Raw genomic sequence first — 18,290 nt, 5'->3', positions numbered from 1 at the left:
CTATGTATGCCAGACATTAATTTGTAAAAATGGCTTTGCATATGATTAAATCAGTTCTCCAGCATTTTTTCAGCAACTTGTTCAAATCCTGCATTTTTGGAAAAGATTGTAGTTTCAGTTTACATTCATCCTGCTTATATATGGTCAGGTATTTGCAGCATCCAAATATGAGAGAGTGACATAAACAGGTTCCCAGAAGTAGACTCTAGTATTTAGAGGGGGAGTTTGAATGGGGACTGGGCAGCTCATTAGTGAATATTTTTGTGTATGACAGCTTTTGTTTCTCTTCACAGTCTCATGATTATAGGGTCATAGTTAATGTGTCTGGATAATTGAGGACTCCTGTACTTTGTGGGAGTAGTGACTGTTTGCTCAATAATTTGCTTGACAATTTAGCTCGCTAACCCATTCAGGGCCCAAAGTGAGTGAGTGCTCCTCACAGAAATCCCTGGAATGTGTTTCTTTAAGTTGTCATACTTTGAACTTTCAAAAGTTTAGCAGACTGACAGAGGCTTTTGGGTTTTGTGTTTTAAGCCTTTACAGTTCCCGTGTTTCTAATGCCTTGTCTGCTTACGTTGTGTTCAAAGTAATCCATCCTTAGTGTTTACAGGCCTAATGTACATGCAAGTATAAAAAGAGATTGCCAGGGCTTCCCTGGTGGCGCAGTGGTTGAGAGTCCGCCTGCCGACTCTCCGAAGCCTGTGCTCCGCAACGGGAGAGACCACGACAGTGAGAGGCCCGAGTACTGCAAAAAAAAAAAAAAAAAAAAAAAAAAAGATTGCCAATTTTTTTTTTTTTTTTTATGGTACGCGGGCCTCTCACTGTCACGGCCTCTCCCGTTGCAGAGCACAGGCTCCGGACGCGCAGGCTCAGCGGCCATGGCTCACGAGCCCAGCCGCTCCGCGGCACGTGGGATCTTCCCGGACCGGGGCACAAACCCGCATCCCCTGCACCGGCAGGCGGACTCTCAACCATTGTGCCACCAGGGAAGGCCCTAGATTGCCAATTTTTAAAAAAAGAATCAATTGCCAGTCTATGGGCACCAGGTCTGTGTCAGGCAGGGTCATCACAAGAAGCAATCACTCTTAGCTTGAGAAGTCTATAAATCAGAAATCAGTGGATATTTTTTCCCCATGTCCTCATGAAACAGTGGTGCTTAATGTTCAAATATGTTATAACTTGGAGATGATTACCAGGAAAACAACAACATGGGTGAATTGGGGATTACTAATTTTAAAACAAGGAAAGTCCTCCCCCTTCCTTCTCCAGCACCTAGGGGTTATGGAGAAATGGATGCAGCTGTGAAGTGAAAGGGAGGAGCTATCATCCTTAATATTCCTAAATAACTCAGGACAGCATAGAGCTTGAGTCCCATTCTTCTGGAGCACTGCGGCACATCATCCCTTTCTGATGAGGCAAGGGGGTGGGTGGGGAGCACACTGAGTGTGGATACTGGGTTCAGTAACATCACCTGAGAGGTAGTATAATATAGTGGTTAGTAGCACTGACTTGGGCAGGCTACCTTGGTTTGAGTCCTGACTCCTTTATTTACCAGGTTTGAGACATTGGACAAGTTTCTTAAATTATCTGACTCAGTTTTCTCATTTGTACAATGGAGATAATATTAGTACCTCTTCATAAAGGTCAATGCATTAATATATCTGATGTACTTAGAATGAAACCTGACACATAGTGAGTGCTATGTCAGTGTGTGTTGTTATCGTTATCTTTATTATTAACTTCAATTCTCCGGGGAGCTTTCTCTGACATTTCTAAATAGGTTAAGTTTCTGCTTTATAAGAGTTAATGGCATCATTTATCACAGTGATAATAATAAGTACCATTTACTAGGTTTATTTGTTTGATTATTGTATTAATGATACTTTCTACTTAAACTAGAGTAAGAACCATGTTTGTTTTTGCTCACAAGCCCTGATAAGTGTTCAAGAAATACTTACCGAATGAGTACGTATTTTTACAATTATAGAGTAACTCAAAATGATGTCATTTATGTAAGATCAAAAAGATGTCATTGGGCTTCCCTGGTGGCGCAGTGGTTAAGAATCTGCTTGCCAATCCAGGGGACATGGGTTCGCTTCCTGGCCCGGGAAGATCCCACATGCCTGTGGGCAACTAAGCCTGTGAACCACAACTACTGAGCCTGTGCTCTAGAGCCAGAGAGCCCCAGTACTAGCCTACATGCCCCAACTACTAAAGCCTGTGCATCTAGAGCCCATGCTCTGCAACAAGAGAAGCCATGACAATGAGAAGCCCACGCACCGCATCGAAGAGTAGACCCCGCTCGCCACAACTAGAGAAAGCCCATGCGTGGCAACAAAGACCCAACACAGCCAAAAATAAAAACAAATAAATAAATTTATTATTTTTTTAATATGTCATTTTACCTCTAAAGTTAGCAATTATTTAAACAATACTATCATACATAGGCAGAGAGGTAAGGAAATAGATGCTATCATGTACTGCAGTTGGGAGCCGTCTGTGGTAGACCCTATCTTGAAGGCAATTTGACCGAAAGAATTAAGTCTCTGCTTTTGGCTCTATGTCTAGGCATTTATCAGAATGACATAGAGGCATACTGAAAGGTTGATATAGAAAGATGTTCATTGTAGCACTTACATTGCATGGAATCAGAGTAAGCAAAATGTCTAAAAGTAAAGGCTTGGTTAATTATACTTTATCCATCATTAAAAAGTCATGTATAGAACCGTGGTTCTCAAGTGAAGATTCCTACATGATAGTCACTCAACACTGGATGCCTAAGCCCAATCTCTTGGTCAGTGAATCAGAATCAGAATCTTTAGAGTTGAGCCAAGAAACAGGCCCTGTTTTTTCTAACAAGAACCTTAGGTGATTTCAGTGTATGGCTTGATTTGGGAATCACTGTTGCAGTGTTTCTCCAGTTGTGCATTGACTCGCAGTCAACTGAGCTAAAGGTTCTACTCATCTCTTAAAACCAAGTGAAATGCCGTGTATTAAAATCTGTGGGAACCCTGGAAAACAAGAAAAGAGGACTTTGGTAGAACAACCCAAAACACAAAAATCTGGAAGAAGGGAAGAAGATGGGATCAGACTGACTATTCAAAAAGCTAATTACTCCTGACCACCTTGCACAAGCCAAGGAAAAAATCTTCTCCCTGCCCTTACCTCCTGCAAAAATTAGTAGATGAATTTCCCCAAAAAGAACAGAAGATTCTTCCAAAAATTGGAGCAGCAAGGCCTGGTTTGGAGGTGGGAGTCGGGGTTGCTGGTACTGTCTCCTGGGCATAGAGCATCTACTTTAGAGCTTATCTCCAGGCAGCATTTTGAAGGGATATTGAGAGTGAGTGAACTCATAGTTCTAGTCACCATAGACGTTTCTGAGATCCCAGGAGCAGAGGCCAGGCAAGTGAGAGAGTTAAGGAACAAACAGGACTCAGGCATTGCAGCACACAGAATTGGTGGTCATGATGTTCACTCTCCGACTTCACTAGGTACCTCTTGGGAGCCTAGTGAAGTACAGAGTACGCCATGACCTCTCATGTCTCCCTTGGTAAGCTAAACTGCCTGTCGGTTCCTGCCCCTATACTTCCAAGAGAGACCTAGCTGTTGGTTTTTCCCTACCATTTTTTCGTACCCAGAGTAACATCTGCTGCATTCAAAGCCAGTAGCCTCCGGCTGAGTTTCTTAGAGTAGAGCGGGGCATGGTTTAACAAAGTTTACCACCTAATACGCACACTCACATATGCACATACTCTTACTTCATTCACAGGCCTGTAGTTTTACTCTTTGATTTTATTGTAAATTGGATATTATTCAGCCTTCTTCACTTAAGACTTCTTTAGTGAGCTAGGCAAAAGATTGTAGCAGGCTTTCTGGGTCAGTTTTCAGTAATGTATGATTACAATTAAAGATGATGCATACTTGTTGAAAGAGGTGTAGCCAGTGAATATTCCACATGGGTTGTTGACAGCCCACCCTCCTTCTCTGAACTGCTTCTCTGCTTCGTGAAATCCTGTTCGCTAATGGGTAGGAGTAGCAACTGCTCTTGTCAGGTTGGGCAGGAGGTAGTGGGGCAGAGGAGACACAGTGCTAAAGTTTAGGTGACAGGTAAAACAGGCGGGTAGCATATTTCAAATTAAAGAATTCATGAGATCTCAGTTGAGTTTGTTCATTCAGTAGGTAGTCATTCGTTATTTGTGCAATATTTATCAAATGCCTTCTGTGTGTCATGCTTGTTAAAGGTGTTGAAGACACAGTGCTGGTCAAGGTTTCTACTCTCCAATAGTCTGCATTCAGTGCTTAGGGAAGGATTTCAGAGCAAGAAGATACCTGGCTCACAACTGTCGAGCCCCCGGGGCAGTGTATTTTTGTAAAGATCCTCAAATCCTAAAAAACATTTAGAAATCTAAATCTGGGATTTGCGCCTCAGCAGCTGGGAAAATGGTGATGCCATTTATTGAGGTATTAATTAGGAAAATATTGGGAAATATATATCTGTTAACCAGATTGAGAGAGGTAGATGAAAACATAATCTAGTAAAACAGCACCATGAGAAGAGTGCCAGAACCACTGATGAACTTAGTTTTAAAGGTGAAAGAGAAGGTGAGGGGCTAGTGACAGAAATTGAGAAGTAGCAGTAGGAATGCAAGGTGGGTCAACAGTGAGAAATCTGTAACTGTAACTTACGAGGTAAAAAAGAAAAAAGATCAAATGTATAGTTGAGTAAATACTTGATAAAATCCAACATTCTTTAATTAAGAAACATAGAAAACTTTTTTTTTTTTTTTTGTGGTACGCAGGCCTCTCACCGTTGTGGCCTCTCCCATTGCGGAGCACAGGCTCCAGACGCACAGGCTCAGCGGCCATGGCTCACGGGCCTGTCCGCTCTGCGGCATGTGGGATCCTCCCATATCAGGGCACGAACCTGTGTCCCCTGCATCGGCAGGCGGACTCGCAACCAGTGCGCCATCAGGGAAGCCCAGAAAACATTTTTTAAAAAATTAATGTATTTATTTATTTTTGGCTGCATTGGGTCTTCGTTGCTGTGCATGGGCTTCTCATTGTGGTGGCTTCTCTTGTTGCAGAGCACGGGCTGTAGGCACGTGGGCTTCAGTAGTTGTGGCTTGCGGGCTCTAGAGCACAGGCTCAGTCGTTGTGGCACATGGGCTTAGTTGCTCTGCGGCATGTGGCATCCTCCTGGACAAGGGATCGAACCCGTGTCCCCTGCACTGGCAGGAGAACTCCTAACCACTGCACCACCAGGGAAGCCCAGAAAACATGTTTAACATAGTTAAGAAAATTTATTAGGAACAAATAGCTAATATCATACTTAATTCGTTAAACATTGGAAGCTTTGCCATAAAAATTAGGAATCAGAAAACAATTTTGAAAAATAAGGATAACGAGGAGGGATTTACCTTCCCAAATATAAAAACATATTCAGCTACTGGAATTTTAAATGATGCAGTATTAATTGTAAAATAGATAAATATGCAGTGTGAATCAGAATATGAATATAGAAATATATGAAAAAGTAAGGAAATTTTTGTGCTTTTGCAAAGGGACCATAAAACTCAACAAAAACCATATCAATTTTTAAATTCCTTTGCATTTCTCAGGGAAATGGTCTCTTTCCTTCTTTGAGTATTTTCTCAAATGAATGCTATGACCTCAAATTGGAGGGTTTAGTCCTATTACCAATGCCCTGAAATTCAAGTCGTCTTGATATCTGTTAAGCCCTTTTCAGAGTTTCTAAAATATTTAGCTTTAGGAACAAAAATAGATTACTCACATTCTCAATTCCTGTCACTGATTCACCATCTTATCTGGAACAATTATTACTACTTTGAGTACTCACCATCTTCATTCCTAAAAATGGAAGTCAGAATGGAGGGGCTATTAATATGATATATACAGTAGCTTCAAAATCTCATTCCCAGGAGCAAATATTTCACAATAATAAAAAAATACCTGTCCTCCCTTTCTGAGAACCAGCAAAGATATAAGAATTAATTTATGTATTATGTAGCTGTATCCATGTATATCATGTAATTACATCCATACTTATTAACTAACTTATTACTACATTTGAAATGTTTATTTAAAGCTTATCCACTATGCATAAAGAAAATGCATCTTTGTCTGAATGTTTCATCTTTTATTACAAGCTTTAGAAGTATAGCAGTAGTATAAACCAGAAGCTTTGTAAAACCTAGTATTTTGGAAACCAGTGGCCAGAGGTGAGGTTTTAGAATTGAACTAGGCCTGCAGGTTCCTCTACATAGAGATGTGAAGAACATATTGGAGTCAAAAGTGACTTGTAGGATGTGGACTTCAGCAGGTGAGGAGATGGTAATGCCATTTATTGAAATATTAATTTGGATATTAATTGTCAGGGTATGTACCTGATAACCAATCTGTAGGGGTGGATGAGAGCATCACCTGGTAAGACAGTAATATGAGAAGAATTCTAGGACCACTGATAAATTATAGTTTTAAAAGTCAAAAAAAAGATGATGAACCCCAACAAAGGAAACTGAGAAAATAACAGGGCAGTATCATGGAATCCAAGGAAAGATATAGAGTTTCAAGTAAGGCAGGTAACAGCTCCGCAAGCCACTGAGAAGCCAAAAGAAGAGAACCGAGGAGTGTCAGATGAGGTTGTTGACATGGAGGTTATTGGTGACCTTAGTCAGAGTAGTTCCAGTGGACAGTGGAGTAGCATGTGTTTTCGCATGGTTCTCTGAAATATGGTATCAGCCTGCCTTTAGCTCACTTACCAAGGTGGCGCTGTATTTTCAGCATCTAGGACAGATTCTTCATTATTAGGCCCTGCTACTCCTTAAGTCCTGGAAAATTACACCAGGAGAATGAGGCTGTGTGATTTTAAAGACAGCTAAAAATGTTAACATCACTCACTTTGAGAGTAGAATTTAAGTTTTTCTATTTACTGTATACTTCTTTGAATGGGCTGTAAAGCATGAATCATCGTGTCAAATCATGTTCATTGACAGGAAAACCACTTTTAAAATGTGATTGAATAATACTGCTAGTCAACACATATGGAATATTTTGAATGAATGGAATGCCATTGTAATTGTAATTAATTTTTTCGCACATTTATGCCTTTTTATTTTTTGGTGGAATAAAATGTTCTCAGCATATCCTTTTCTATCTAATGCATTTTTTAAACATCTTTATTGGCGTATAATTGCTTTACAATGGTGCATTAGTTTCTGCTTTATAACAAAGTGAATTAGCTATACATATACATATGTTCCCATATCTCCTCCCTCTTGCATCTCCCTCCCTCCCATCCTCCCTATCCCACCCCTCTAGGTGGTCCCAAAGCACCGAGCTGATCTCCCTGTGCTGTGCGGCTGCTTCCCACTAGCTATTTTACATTTGGTAGTGTATATATGTCCATGCCACTCTCTCACTTTGTCCCAGCTTACCCTTCCCACTCCCCGTGTCCTCAAGTCCATTCTCTACATCTGCATCTTTATTCCTGTCCTGCTCCTAGGTTCTTCATAACCATTTATTTTTTTTAGATCAGGCTATCGTTAATGTTTTGTGTGTCCAGTTTTTATCCTCTATATTATGATTGTGCAAAAATGTTCATAGATGTTTTGCATCATCCCTTTTATCAATCTTTTGATACTGATCTATGTGTCTATCCAACTGTTTATTTGATACCTCCTTTTGGATGTTTGTGTTTTTTAAAAAATAAATTTATTTATTTATTTTTGGCTGTATTGGGTGTTCGTTGCTGCGCGCAGGCTTTCTCTAGTTGTGGCGAGCGGGAGCTACTCTTCGTTGTGGTGCGCGGGCTTCTCACTGCAGTGGCTTCTCTTGTTGCGGAGCACAGGCTCTAGGCATGTGGGCTTCAGTACTTGTGGCTCGTGGGCTCTAGAGCGCAGGCTCAGTAGTGTGGCGCACGGGCTTAGTTGCTTCGTGGCATGTGGGATCTTCCCAGACCAGGGCTCGAACCCGTGTCCCCTGCATTGGCAGGTGGATTCTTAACCACTGTGCCACCAGGGAAGTCCTTTTGGATGTTTTATAGGCACCTCAAAGTAACATGGCATAAACCAAACCCTTTCTCAGTGGCCAAGTCAGAATCTCTAAACTATTCCTTCCTCCCACCTCCCATATCTAATCTTTCATCTTCTGCCTCTTAACTTGGTTTTCAAATCTATTGTCCTTTTAACATCCCTGCACTGTCCAAGGCAGTTACCAATATATCTTAGCTCAATTATTACATTCTGTCTCCTAACTGGATTCTTACTTCTGACTTAGATCTCTTCAAACTATTATCAGAATGATGATTTTTTACTTACACTTTATTTTTTACTTTTACTTTACTTTGCTTTCTTACTTATAACCATAGAATACTTTCTTATTATCTCTATAATAAAGCCCAAAGTTTTTTACACGATCTACAAGATCTTCATGATCTGGCCCTTGCCTGCCTTTTCAGACACATGTACATTCTTCACTCCTTATGGGCCCCTCCTTATGTTCTTCCATTCAGCCATACTGAACAACTTCCATTTTCTCAAACATAGCAAGCATGTTCTCTATTTTCTGGGCCTTCAAACAGGACACTTTTCCTGCCTCTCACTAACTTCTATGTGTCCCTTGGTTCTCAGCTTACATAGAAGCTAGTGGGGTGAGAGGCAGCTAACTTTCCCTGATTCATCTCAGTCTAGGTGAGATGCCGCTGCCTCATGTTCCTGTACCACCATGTTCTTTCTCTGTTGTAGCACTTACTATGATTGAAATTATTGGTTTTATTGCTTCTCTGTCCTCCTAGACTGTAAGCTCTGTGATGAGACAGACTATCTGCCTTTGTCACCCTCCTCTTTCCAGGATTCAGCCAGCACTTCACAATGCTTAATACATGTTTGTTGAAAGTATGGATGACAGGTGACACTTTACATTTGACTCAGGGAACTAAGTTACATGAACCAGTGAATCTCTCTGAGGGCACATATTTTATACTCTCACCCAGGAAACCTGATTAAAATGACTTTGAAAGTCTACTGAAATGGTTTCCACTTTTCAAATTACCTTAAATGGTTTTGCAAAGTCATATAGGCTTTATAGAAAGGCATACTTGTCTATAGGTTGGGAGATTTTTATGTGTAAGTTGCATAGACTGTTCATGTTATGCCGTTAAAATCAGTGATTCCTGAGTCCGTTGCTTTTTAAAGGAAATTGAACAAATCATCACTCCTAATCTATACGTTTGCTCTTTCTCTTATGATATTTATCTTGATTGAGAACAAATCTATCCTGGCTTTCAAGATAGAAAGCTGGGAATTATTCTAGCCTCTCTTTTCATACTCATTCCTCAAAAGCAATTCATCACCAATTGCTGCCTTTTATCTTCTAACAGATGTGCCCTCTCTTCCTCTCTTCTTTAATTCCTTAGGCCTCTGGTCTAGACTCCTTTGCCCCTTGCCACCTTTTAATCTATCTGAAAAATGATCTTTATAAAATACGAGTTTGGCCCATGTCTGTTTTCTGATTTAGGCCCTTCACAAAGTAAACTCCCAAGTTCTTTGTATGGTACACAAAGACCATCGTGCTTTTGCCCCTGCATTAGTTTTCAGTTTAATCTTTCTTCCATAGTTCTTGTCTTAAAGGTCACAAGCCAGTAATAACTGAATCCTTATAGTTGGCTAAAATCACCATACTGTTTCAAGTCACTGTGCCTTTGTGTAGAATGCCTTCACCTCTTTCGGGAAGCAGATCCTACTTCCTTTGCATTCCTCACCCCAAAAGTAGAATTAATCATTATCCCCATATCTGGAACATTTACTTATATTGTATTATAGTTTATTAATTAATTGACTTACATAGTGTACTATTAAACTTTAAACTTCTTAAAGTCAAGAATGCCAGTTTTGGGCTTCCCTGGTGGCGCAGTGGTTGAGAGTCTGCCTGCCGATGCAAGGGACGCGGGTTCGTGCCCCGGTCCGGGAAGATCCCACATGCTGCGGAGCGGCTGGGCCCGTGAGCCGTGGCCACTGAGCCTGCGCGTCCGGAGCCTGTGCTCCGCAACGCGAGAGGCCACAACAGTGAGAGGCCCGCGTACCGGGAAAAAAATAAATAAATAAATATAAAAAAGAATGCCAGTTTTATTTCTCTCTTTTTTTTGGACTGCTTCACACAGTGTGTTTTAGTTTCCTAGGGCCGCCTAGCAAAATACCACAAACTGGGTGGCTTAAAACAACAGAAATTTGTTGTCCCACAATTCTGGAGGCTAGAAGTCCTAAATGAAGATGTTGGCAGGACCATGTTCCTTTTGAAACCTGCGGGAAGTCCTTCCTTCCTCTTGCTTGCTTCTCTCTGGTGGTTTGCTGGCAATCTTTGGTGTTCCTTGGCTTGCAGCTGCATAATTCCAATCTCTCCCTTCATTGTCACAAGGCTTTCTCCCTGTGTATCTGTCATCTTTTAACCCCAGTCGTTTGGGGTTAGGGGACTACCTTACCTCTCTCTGTATGACCTCATCCAAACTTAACTGACTACATCTGCAATGACCCTATTTCCGAATAAGGTAATTCTGAGGTAGTGGGACTTAGGACTAAAATATATCTTTTTGGAGGGATACAGTTTACTCCATAACACAGTGTTTAGCATATAGCAGGTATTCAGTAGATTTTACTGAATTGAAATGTAAATGAAATACATGTTATATATTCATGGTATGGAATTAAAATATTTTTAGTGTGATTTTTTAAATTATCAATACTGTGGACAAAGTATCTTTAGAATTTGTCTGTTTCCAAAAATTACATAATAGTTACATGGTAGTTGTGACATTTGAAAATTAATAAATACACTGTCTTAAAGTAAAAGCAAATATTCTCTGAATTCTTTACTTGTAAGCCCATTTTTAATGTCAACTAATTTATATAATTTACATATAAATTTTGTTTGAAACAATAGATGTATTTTAAATTTTAGAAAGCACATTCTAGGCCTCAATAACAATAAATACCCTTTCCATATCCTTTACTGTGTTTTTTTTCTCCTTTCTACACATTAATGTTGGAACTTTTTTCTTCAGACTTTTTTGTTTTCGATAAAATCTCCGTTGTTTAAGTAGTTTTCCTTATTTATTTATTTATTTATTTATTGCGGTACACGGGCCTCTCGCTGTTGTGGCTTCTCCCGTTGCGGAGCACAGGCTCCGGACGCGCAGGCTCAGCGGCCATGGCTCACGGGCCCAGCCGCTCCGCGGCATGTGGGATCTTCCCGGACCGGGGCACGAACCCGCGTCCCCCGCATCGGCAGGCGGACTCTCAACCACTGCGCCACCAGGGAAGCCCTCCATATTTAACATACATAATAAATTGTATCCTTTAATTGGAATATGGAGAAATTACGTTTATATGATATACTTCTTAGATTCTGAGAGTTCTAATTGGTGGGAAAATAAAATAGGAAGTTTACGTCATTCTTAATAAGAAAAAACAGAGTAACCTTATTTCTGTTTTTTTTAAAAGAACTGTTGCTTCCCATGTTCTGTTTTATTTTTGTTGTTGTTGTTTCTAGGTTTTTAAATCACTGGTCTGTTAGTTGAGACATCACCAGTGCTTCTTAGACCATACCCAAGTTTCCTTTGCATTGAAAGTTACTCAGGGAACTCCTGAAAGAAGGTAGCAATGTTGAGTGTGTTTAAGTTTAATGGATCCCTTCTCCATCCCTGCTAAAACTAGTTATATTCTATTAGCAATTGATATGGTAAAATTTATCAGAATTTTTTATGGCTCGTGCTTTTTGCATCCTAAGGAACATTTGCGTATCCCAAGGTTACAAAGATATTCATTCTCGTGTGATTTCTTCTCAGAGTTTTCTAGTTTCAGATTTAGGTCTGTGATCCATTTTGAGTTAATTTTTATGTGTAGTGTAACTAAAGGTTGATTTTTTTTTTTTAATGGATATCCTATTGATCCAAACCCGTTTGTCAGAAAGATTTTCCTTTCCTATTGAATTACCTTTACAGTTTTGTCAAAAATCAATTGACCAAATATGTGTGTGTCTATTTTTGGCTACTTCCTCTGTTCCATTGATATATGTGTCTATTCTTCTGTCAGTACCCCACGATCTTGATTAATGTAGCTGGAAACTATTGTAAGTCTTGAAATCAGGTAGAGTGAGTCCTCCTACTTTATTCTTACTTTAGAATTTTGCTTTAGTTATTCTATAAGTTCTTTATATTTGCATATAAATTTTAGAATCGACTTGTCAATTTCTACTAAAAAAGCCTGCTAGAATTTTGATTGGAATTGCATTGAATATGTAGATCAATTTGGGAATAATACCAACCTAACAATATTGAATCTTCCCAGTCTACAAATATGGTATATATCTCTGTTTATTTAGGTCATGTTTAACTTCTCTCAGCAGTGTTTTGTAGTTTTCAGTATAGAAGTCTTGGATTTGTTCCTAAGTATTTAATACATTTGTACTACTATGAATATAATTTTTTAAACTTTAATGTTCTAATGTTTTGTTGCTGGTATATGATTTTTAAAATATTAATCTTGTATCCTATTACTTTGCTAAATTTATTTATGAGTTCTAGCTGTTTTGTGAATTCTCTGGAATTTTCTACATAAACAACCATATCATCTACGAATAGACAAGTTTTACTTCTTCTGTTCTAATTTTTCTTCCTTTTTGTTTATTGTATTATTTCAGTAACTATGACATGTAGTACAATGTTGAATAAAAATGATGCAAGTGAGCACATTCTTGCCTTATTCCTGATCTTGGGAGGAAACAATTTAGTCTTTTATATTAAGTATAATGTTGGCTGTAGACTTTTTATAGATGTACTTTATCAGTTTAAGGAAGTTCCTACTGTTACTAGTTTGCTCAGAGTTTTTATCATAAATAGATTTAAAATTTTGTCAAATACTTTGTCTGCATCTATTGAAATTGATCATATGCCCCCCCAGTGGATGGTTAATGTGTTGAATTATATTGATTAGTTTTTGGTTTTTGTTTTTATTAATTTTGATTGGAGTATGATTAGTTTTTGAATAAACAGCCAACCTTGCATTCCTGGGATCGGTCATGATGTATTACCCATTTTATATATTGTTGGATTCAACTTGCTAATGTTTTTAAAGGATTTTGCATCAAATTAGGATTCTTGACCTATACTTTTCTTTATTGTAATATCTTTGTCTGGTTTTGGTATTAAGGGTTATGCTGGCCTCCTCAAACAAGTTGGGTAGTTCTTCCTCCTAGTTTATGAAAATATTTGCATAATTTTGGTACTATTTCTTCCTTGATGAGTGATAGAATTTACCAGGAAAATCTTTTTTTTGGAAAAGATTTTTTTAAATTCAATTTATTTTATAGATAAATGGCTACTCAGATTTTCTGTTTCTTGTGTCATTTTGTTATGCCTCAGTAATTGAGATTTAGCGGTATTAAAACAACAGCAACAACAAATCCTTTAAAAGGTTCAGAACCTCATAAAGAGAAGAGACTATAAGAACTGTGGGGCAAATTGTAACTGAAGTCAGGTGAAAGCCAACTAGATATTCATGGTGTTTGGTAGCTCACTGTCAGGCTTTGGAAAAGCGACATAACTTTTTTATACCTTTTTTTTTTTCTAAAAAAATGTTTTTCTCAAACTTTTGAAAGAAAAATATTTTCATGAACCTTCTTTATACCTAGTGCTGGCTTAAGTCATTTTTATCATAATGTTATTTAAATATGTTTATACATAAAATATATGCTTATACTTCTAATAAACCTGTAAATCAAAACAGACATACAAATTCAACTAAAGTAAAACTACAAAACCATAAGTTCAAATTAACAACATTAATATGATAAGAGAACCAGACTTGAGACAATATCTTTCTACTATTATAATGCTGGAGGCAGTATAGTATGTTAATTAACAGTGTGGGCTCTGGAGTTAAGACTGAAGGTCAAATTTTGGCTCTACCATTACTTTGTCCAAGTAAAATGAGGATAATAAGTTAACTAATTTATTAGGATTGTTGATATAATTAGGATTATTGATATGTCAAGTCCTAGAGTAGTACCTGGCAATCAGTAATTGTTCAGTGAATGTTAGATATAATAATAGTTTTCTGTTGTTCTGAAACCTAATAATTAATGTTAGGTTTAATGGTAGAAAGTCTGATTCTATATTTAATGTTTCTGATTTTGACTTTAACATTATAAATACTAATGCAAAGAATATCTGCTTGCCTAAGTTAATATACAATGTGGTGATGATAACTTTATAGCTTTGTTTGCTGATTTAGGATAATCAAATCTCATACTTAACCTACACTCTGCTAGGCAGGCCTCCTTGAGGTTCAGTTTTTAATGACATATCCCATGATAATTCTGTAAAGCTTAGTGTCTAATCCAGTCATTGCCCATATAAAATATGGGAAAATCCTATCTGAAGTTATTTTTCTGTTCTTGAAAATGTAGAAGAAACATTATTTTTCAGCATAGAGCTTATCATCAGACTGCTGAAGGAAATTAGTAGATCCTAGAAACTACAGTTGATCCTTGAACAACTCCAAGTTAATCTGTGTATAATTTATAGTAAGCCCTCTGTATACAGGGTTCAACCAACCACTGACTTGTAGTACTGTAGTATTTACTATTGAAAAATATCAGTGTTTAAGTACATCTGCACAGTTCAAACCCATATTGTTCAAGGGTTAGCTGTACTTATTCTCAGCAGTTTGAAAGTACCTTGATTGTCTTATGGTTGATTCTGTTTTGTATTAAACTTTGAATATATTGCAGTATATTGATAGCTATTCCTTGTCAGCTTAGACTCAATCCATTTAAGTACCTTAAATATTAGCTAATTATGCTCTCATAGCTACCAGTTAACATTAGTTGCCTGGTTGAATTATATTAATAGTAATACTGGAAAAATATTTTCACTTTATGGTACTCAAGAAAAGTTTAAGAGCCTCTTCATGAGATTGCTAGTAGTTTCATAATGTAATAAAAGTGACTTATGATTATTACCTGTTGATTCTTAAAGGTTGGTGATTATTATAGAATTAAGTGGATAAGCAAGCTTTTAACAAAATATAAAGTTTTATCCACTTTGCCTTTTATTTTAATTATGATTTCTTCTGGCTGCAGGTCTTCAGCAAAGTTACTATTTTACTACTGTATAGTAGCTTTTACCTGGACAGTAAGTACTTTTGACTTCCTCAGGCTTATACAATTTTGTGTTTTGATTCTGCCACACTTTTTACAGTTTGAACTGTTACAGTGACTTCATTCAAATATTGTGCCATAATGTATATGATTTTTTCTATGAGCATATATCATTTATTTCTTTTCTTGTTAGCCTACGACATTTAAAGAGGTATTTTGCTTCACCATTACATATGCCATTTTCATGATGTCAAATCATAATACTTTCCATTTGAAAATTATTAATGCAGAAGAGTAGTTTTGTATTTATATCTGCTAAAAAGAGTACAGCATGCACAGGTTTCCCAATAAACTGGAAGTTGAGTGATGTCACTTTACTTGATTATGGACACTAATATGAGTATAGATACAAAGGCAAAGGGGAACTAAAATTACAAGGTGATACTTGGATATAAAATTTAGATGATTCATAATATGCTTATATTAATTGTATTTTTATTATGATAAAAATGAAAACAATTATAAACATTATGCCATAAAATTATAGACCTCCCAAGATTTATTTGTGGAATCCAGTCTGAGAAACCTAGAGTATAGTACAAAGAAAATGAAGGATTCTGCTCTAAGGTTTCAAAAACCAGAGGTGAATGTATTATTTTTTGTGTATCAGTTAGTAGTTGAGTTCAGCTGTGTGTAATCAAATACTTCAACAACAGTGGCTTAAGCAAGATCAGGGGTTTATCTTTCCCTTAAGTAACAAGGAATCTTAGGCAGTTCAGAGCTGATGCAGTGGCTCCATGATGTCACCAAGCTCCTCTGGCTATTCTTTCCCATCCGCAAGTCCTTATTTCATTCTCCTAAGATGGCCTCTGCAGGCCCAGCCATCATGTCCTTATTCCAGGCAGGAAGAAAGAGAAGGACAAAGGGAAAAAGGCGAAAACTGGGACAAGTCTGTGCTTCAAAGGGCTTTTGCAGAAGCCCCACCCAGTGACTTCCATTTACATATTATTGGCCAGAATGGTGTCATGAGATTTCCCATTTCAAAGGAAGCTGGGAAATATGTTTTAGGTGAGCATATTGCTGCCCCAGTAGATTGGGACTCTGTAATGAATAAGAGAGAATGGATACTGGGTTGGCAGACAGCAGTCTCTGCCATACCAATTAAACAGATATGTTAAGAAAGCTCAAAAAACAAACATCAGGGAATTCCTTGGTGGACCAGTGGTTAGGACTCCGTGCTTTCACTGCCGAGGGCTCAGGTTCAGTCGCTGGTTGGGGAACTAATATCCTGCAAGCCGTGTGGCGCAGACAACACACAAACAAACAAACATCACCCCGCCCCCCAGTCTTTCTGTTTTTCTGCATTTCTACTTTAAAGTTATATGAAAGGAATATAAATGAAGTAAGTTCCTAAATTGCTAGAGTACGAAAGAAACATAAAGATTATAGTCCTGTCATTTTAAGCTTAGAGATAATTAGTGGCTTGTCTGAGGCCACAGACAGGAGTTCCAGGATGAAAATGTGAAGTTCTTGACTCCTACACTAGTCCCTGTTCTTCTGATTTATTGTGCTGCTTCATAAAATCTGGCTGTTCATGTATTACTCTCCTACATACACAAGACAGCCGTGTTTTGGTTACACCACTGGGGAGAAAATCCTCTAATCCCTTGAATGATTACAATAAAAGTCATAGGAGGAAATTTCTTGTTTCTTATTTGAGGGTCTTATATGTCTACTTTGTTAGTGTTGATAGTGCTGCCAGCATTTATAAATTCATTCATTCACTCTTCATTCATTTATTCAGCACCAGCAATAGATTATAAGGTCTCAAGAGCAGGACCGTATCTTATTAACTTCTGTATCCCTAAGTAGGTCCTCATTGATGAATGAAAAGTTATATCTTAGTCCCTGTCCTCAGGTGATCCTCAGTCAAGTCTGGGAAATGGTTAAGAATGTCAGTTGATAACAGTACAGCAAAGGCCAAGTTTCTTGAGATAATGGAAGTACAGGGAGAAAATCTAAAATCTGAGACTGAAAGAGTATCTAGAAAGACTTCAACAGGAGGTGGTCCCAAGGTCAGTCTTGGAGGGGTTTTCTAGGTGAAGAAAGAGGAAGGCTACATATCAAGCCAAAGAATGAGTTTTTAGAGGCCCAGTGGGGGTGAGAAACTGTTTAGAGAGGAGACAGGAAATATGGGGAAAGGCCATAGTAAGTAGTAGTAGAAAATGAGGGTCGGCAGTTTGACTATACCTGTGGCCGTATCACAGAGGCCATATCACACGTTACAAAACATGTTAAAGGATTTGAATTTACCAAACTCTACTGATGGTGTGCCATGGAAGCAGGGCAGAGAATGGAGGCTCTTATGCGCCCTTTTGCATGGTCACATGGCATTGCAGTTGGACCTTGGCACCAGTGCAGAGCCCACTTCCAGCGAGGTACCTTTTGTCACCCACAGCTACAGATGACCAGGGAACACACATCAAGATCCATGTTCCTCTAGAAGAATGGTACAGATGAACTGGTTTGCAGGGCAGAAATAGAGACACAGATGTAGAGAACAAATGTATGGACACCAAGGAGGGAAAGTGGCAGGGAGGGTGGTGGGTGGTGGTGTGATGAACTGGGAGATTGGGATTGACATGTATACACTAATATGTATAAAATGGATAACTAATAACAACCTGCTGTATAAAAAAAAAAGATCCTTGTTCCTTCCTCCCTACTTCTTCCCAGTATGTCCCTTTTGACAGAGCCTTATTAAACCTTTCTAATCACATGTGGACTCCACATGCCTCTTTACTTTTTTTGCCCATCATGTTGTCCTCACTGTTACCCAGTCAAGGACCCATAACAAGTATTCTTTTTGACCTCTTCCCAATAAGGAATGATTCATTCCTCTGTGGTAGTTGATTATATACCAACTTGGGTATATAGGAACCTCAGATGGTAAAATAAACCAGATGCATGTTTTTACCTCTAAATTGTGAGATAAAGGCAATGTCTCAGGAATTTCAGACAGCAAGGAGGTGGGAAGCCTGCTCCTAAGATTTGGTTAGGGTGCTGGCACCCGGCCTACCCATCCTTGCTTCTGTTCTACAGCCTGGCTGTGCCCTGAC

The 18,290-nt window shown here is 38.4% G+C and overlaps 1 protein-coding gene across 3 annotated transcripts in view; it reads left to right on the top strand.

Annotated features, from left to right (window-relative positions):
* KIAA1958 (KIAA1958 ortholog) overlaps window positions 1-18,290 on the top strand; it is a 168,900-nt gene that overhangs the window by 65,529 nt on the left and 85,081 nt on the right. Inside the window, exon 2 of one of the 3 annotated variants that reach the window (XM_067040930.1) lies at window positions 15,154-15,205. The exons of the other annotated variants lie outside the window; for them this stretch is intronic. The gene's annotated coding sequence lies outside the window, so the exon portion shown is untranslated. The remainder of the gene's footprint in view (window positions 1-15,153; window positions 15,206-18,290) is intronic. 3 annotated transcript variants of the gene reach the window in all.

This window comes from Kogia breviceps, chromosome 8 (genome assembly GCF_026419965.1).
Source record: "Kogia breviceps isolate mKogBre1 chromosome 8, mKogBre1 haplotype 1, whole genome shotgun sequence".
Taxonomy (NCBI): Eukaryota; Metazoa; Chordata; class Mammalia; order Artiodactyla; family Physeteridae; genus Kogia; species Kogia breviceps.
This window is presented reverse-complemented; position numbering and strand designations above follow the sequence as displayed.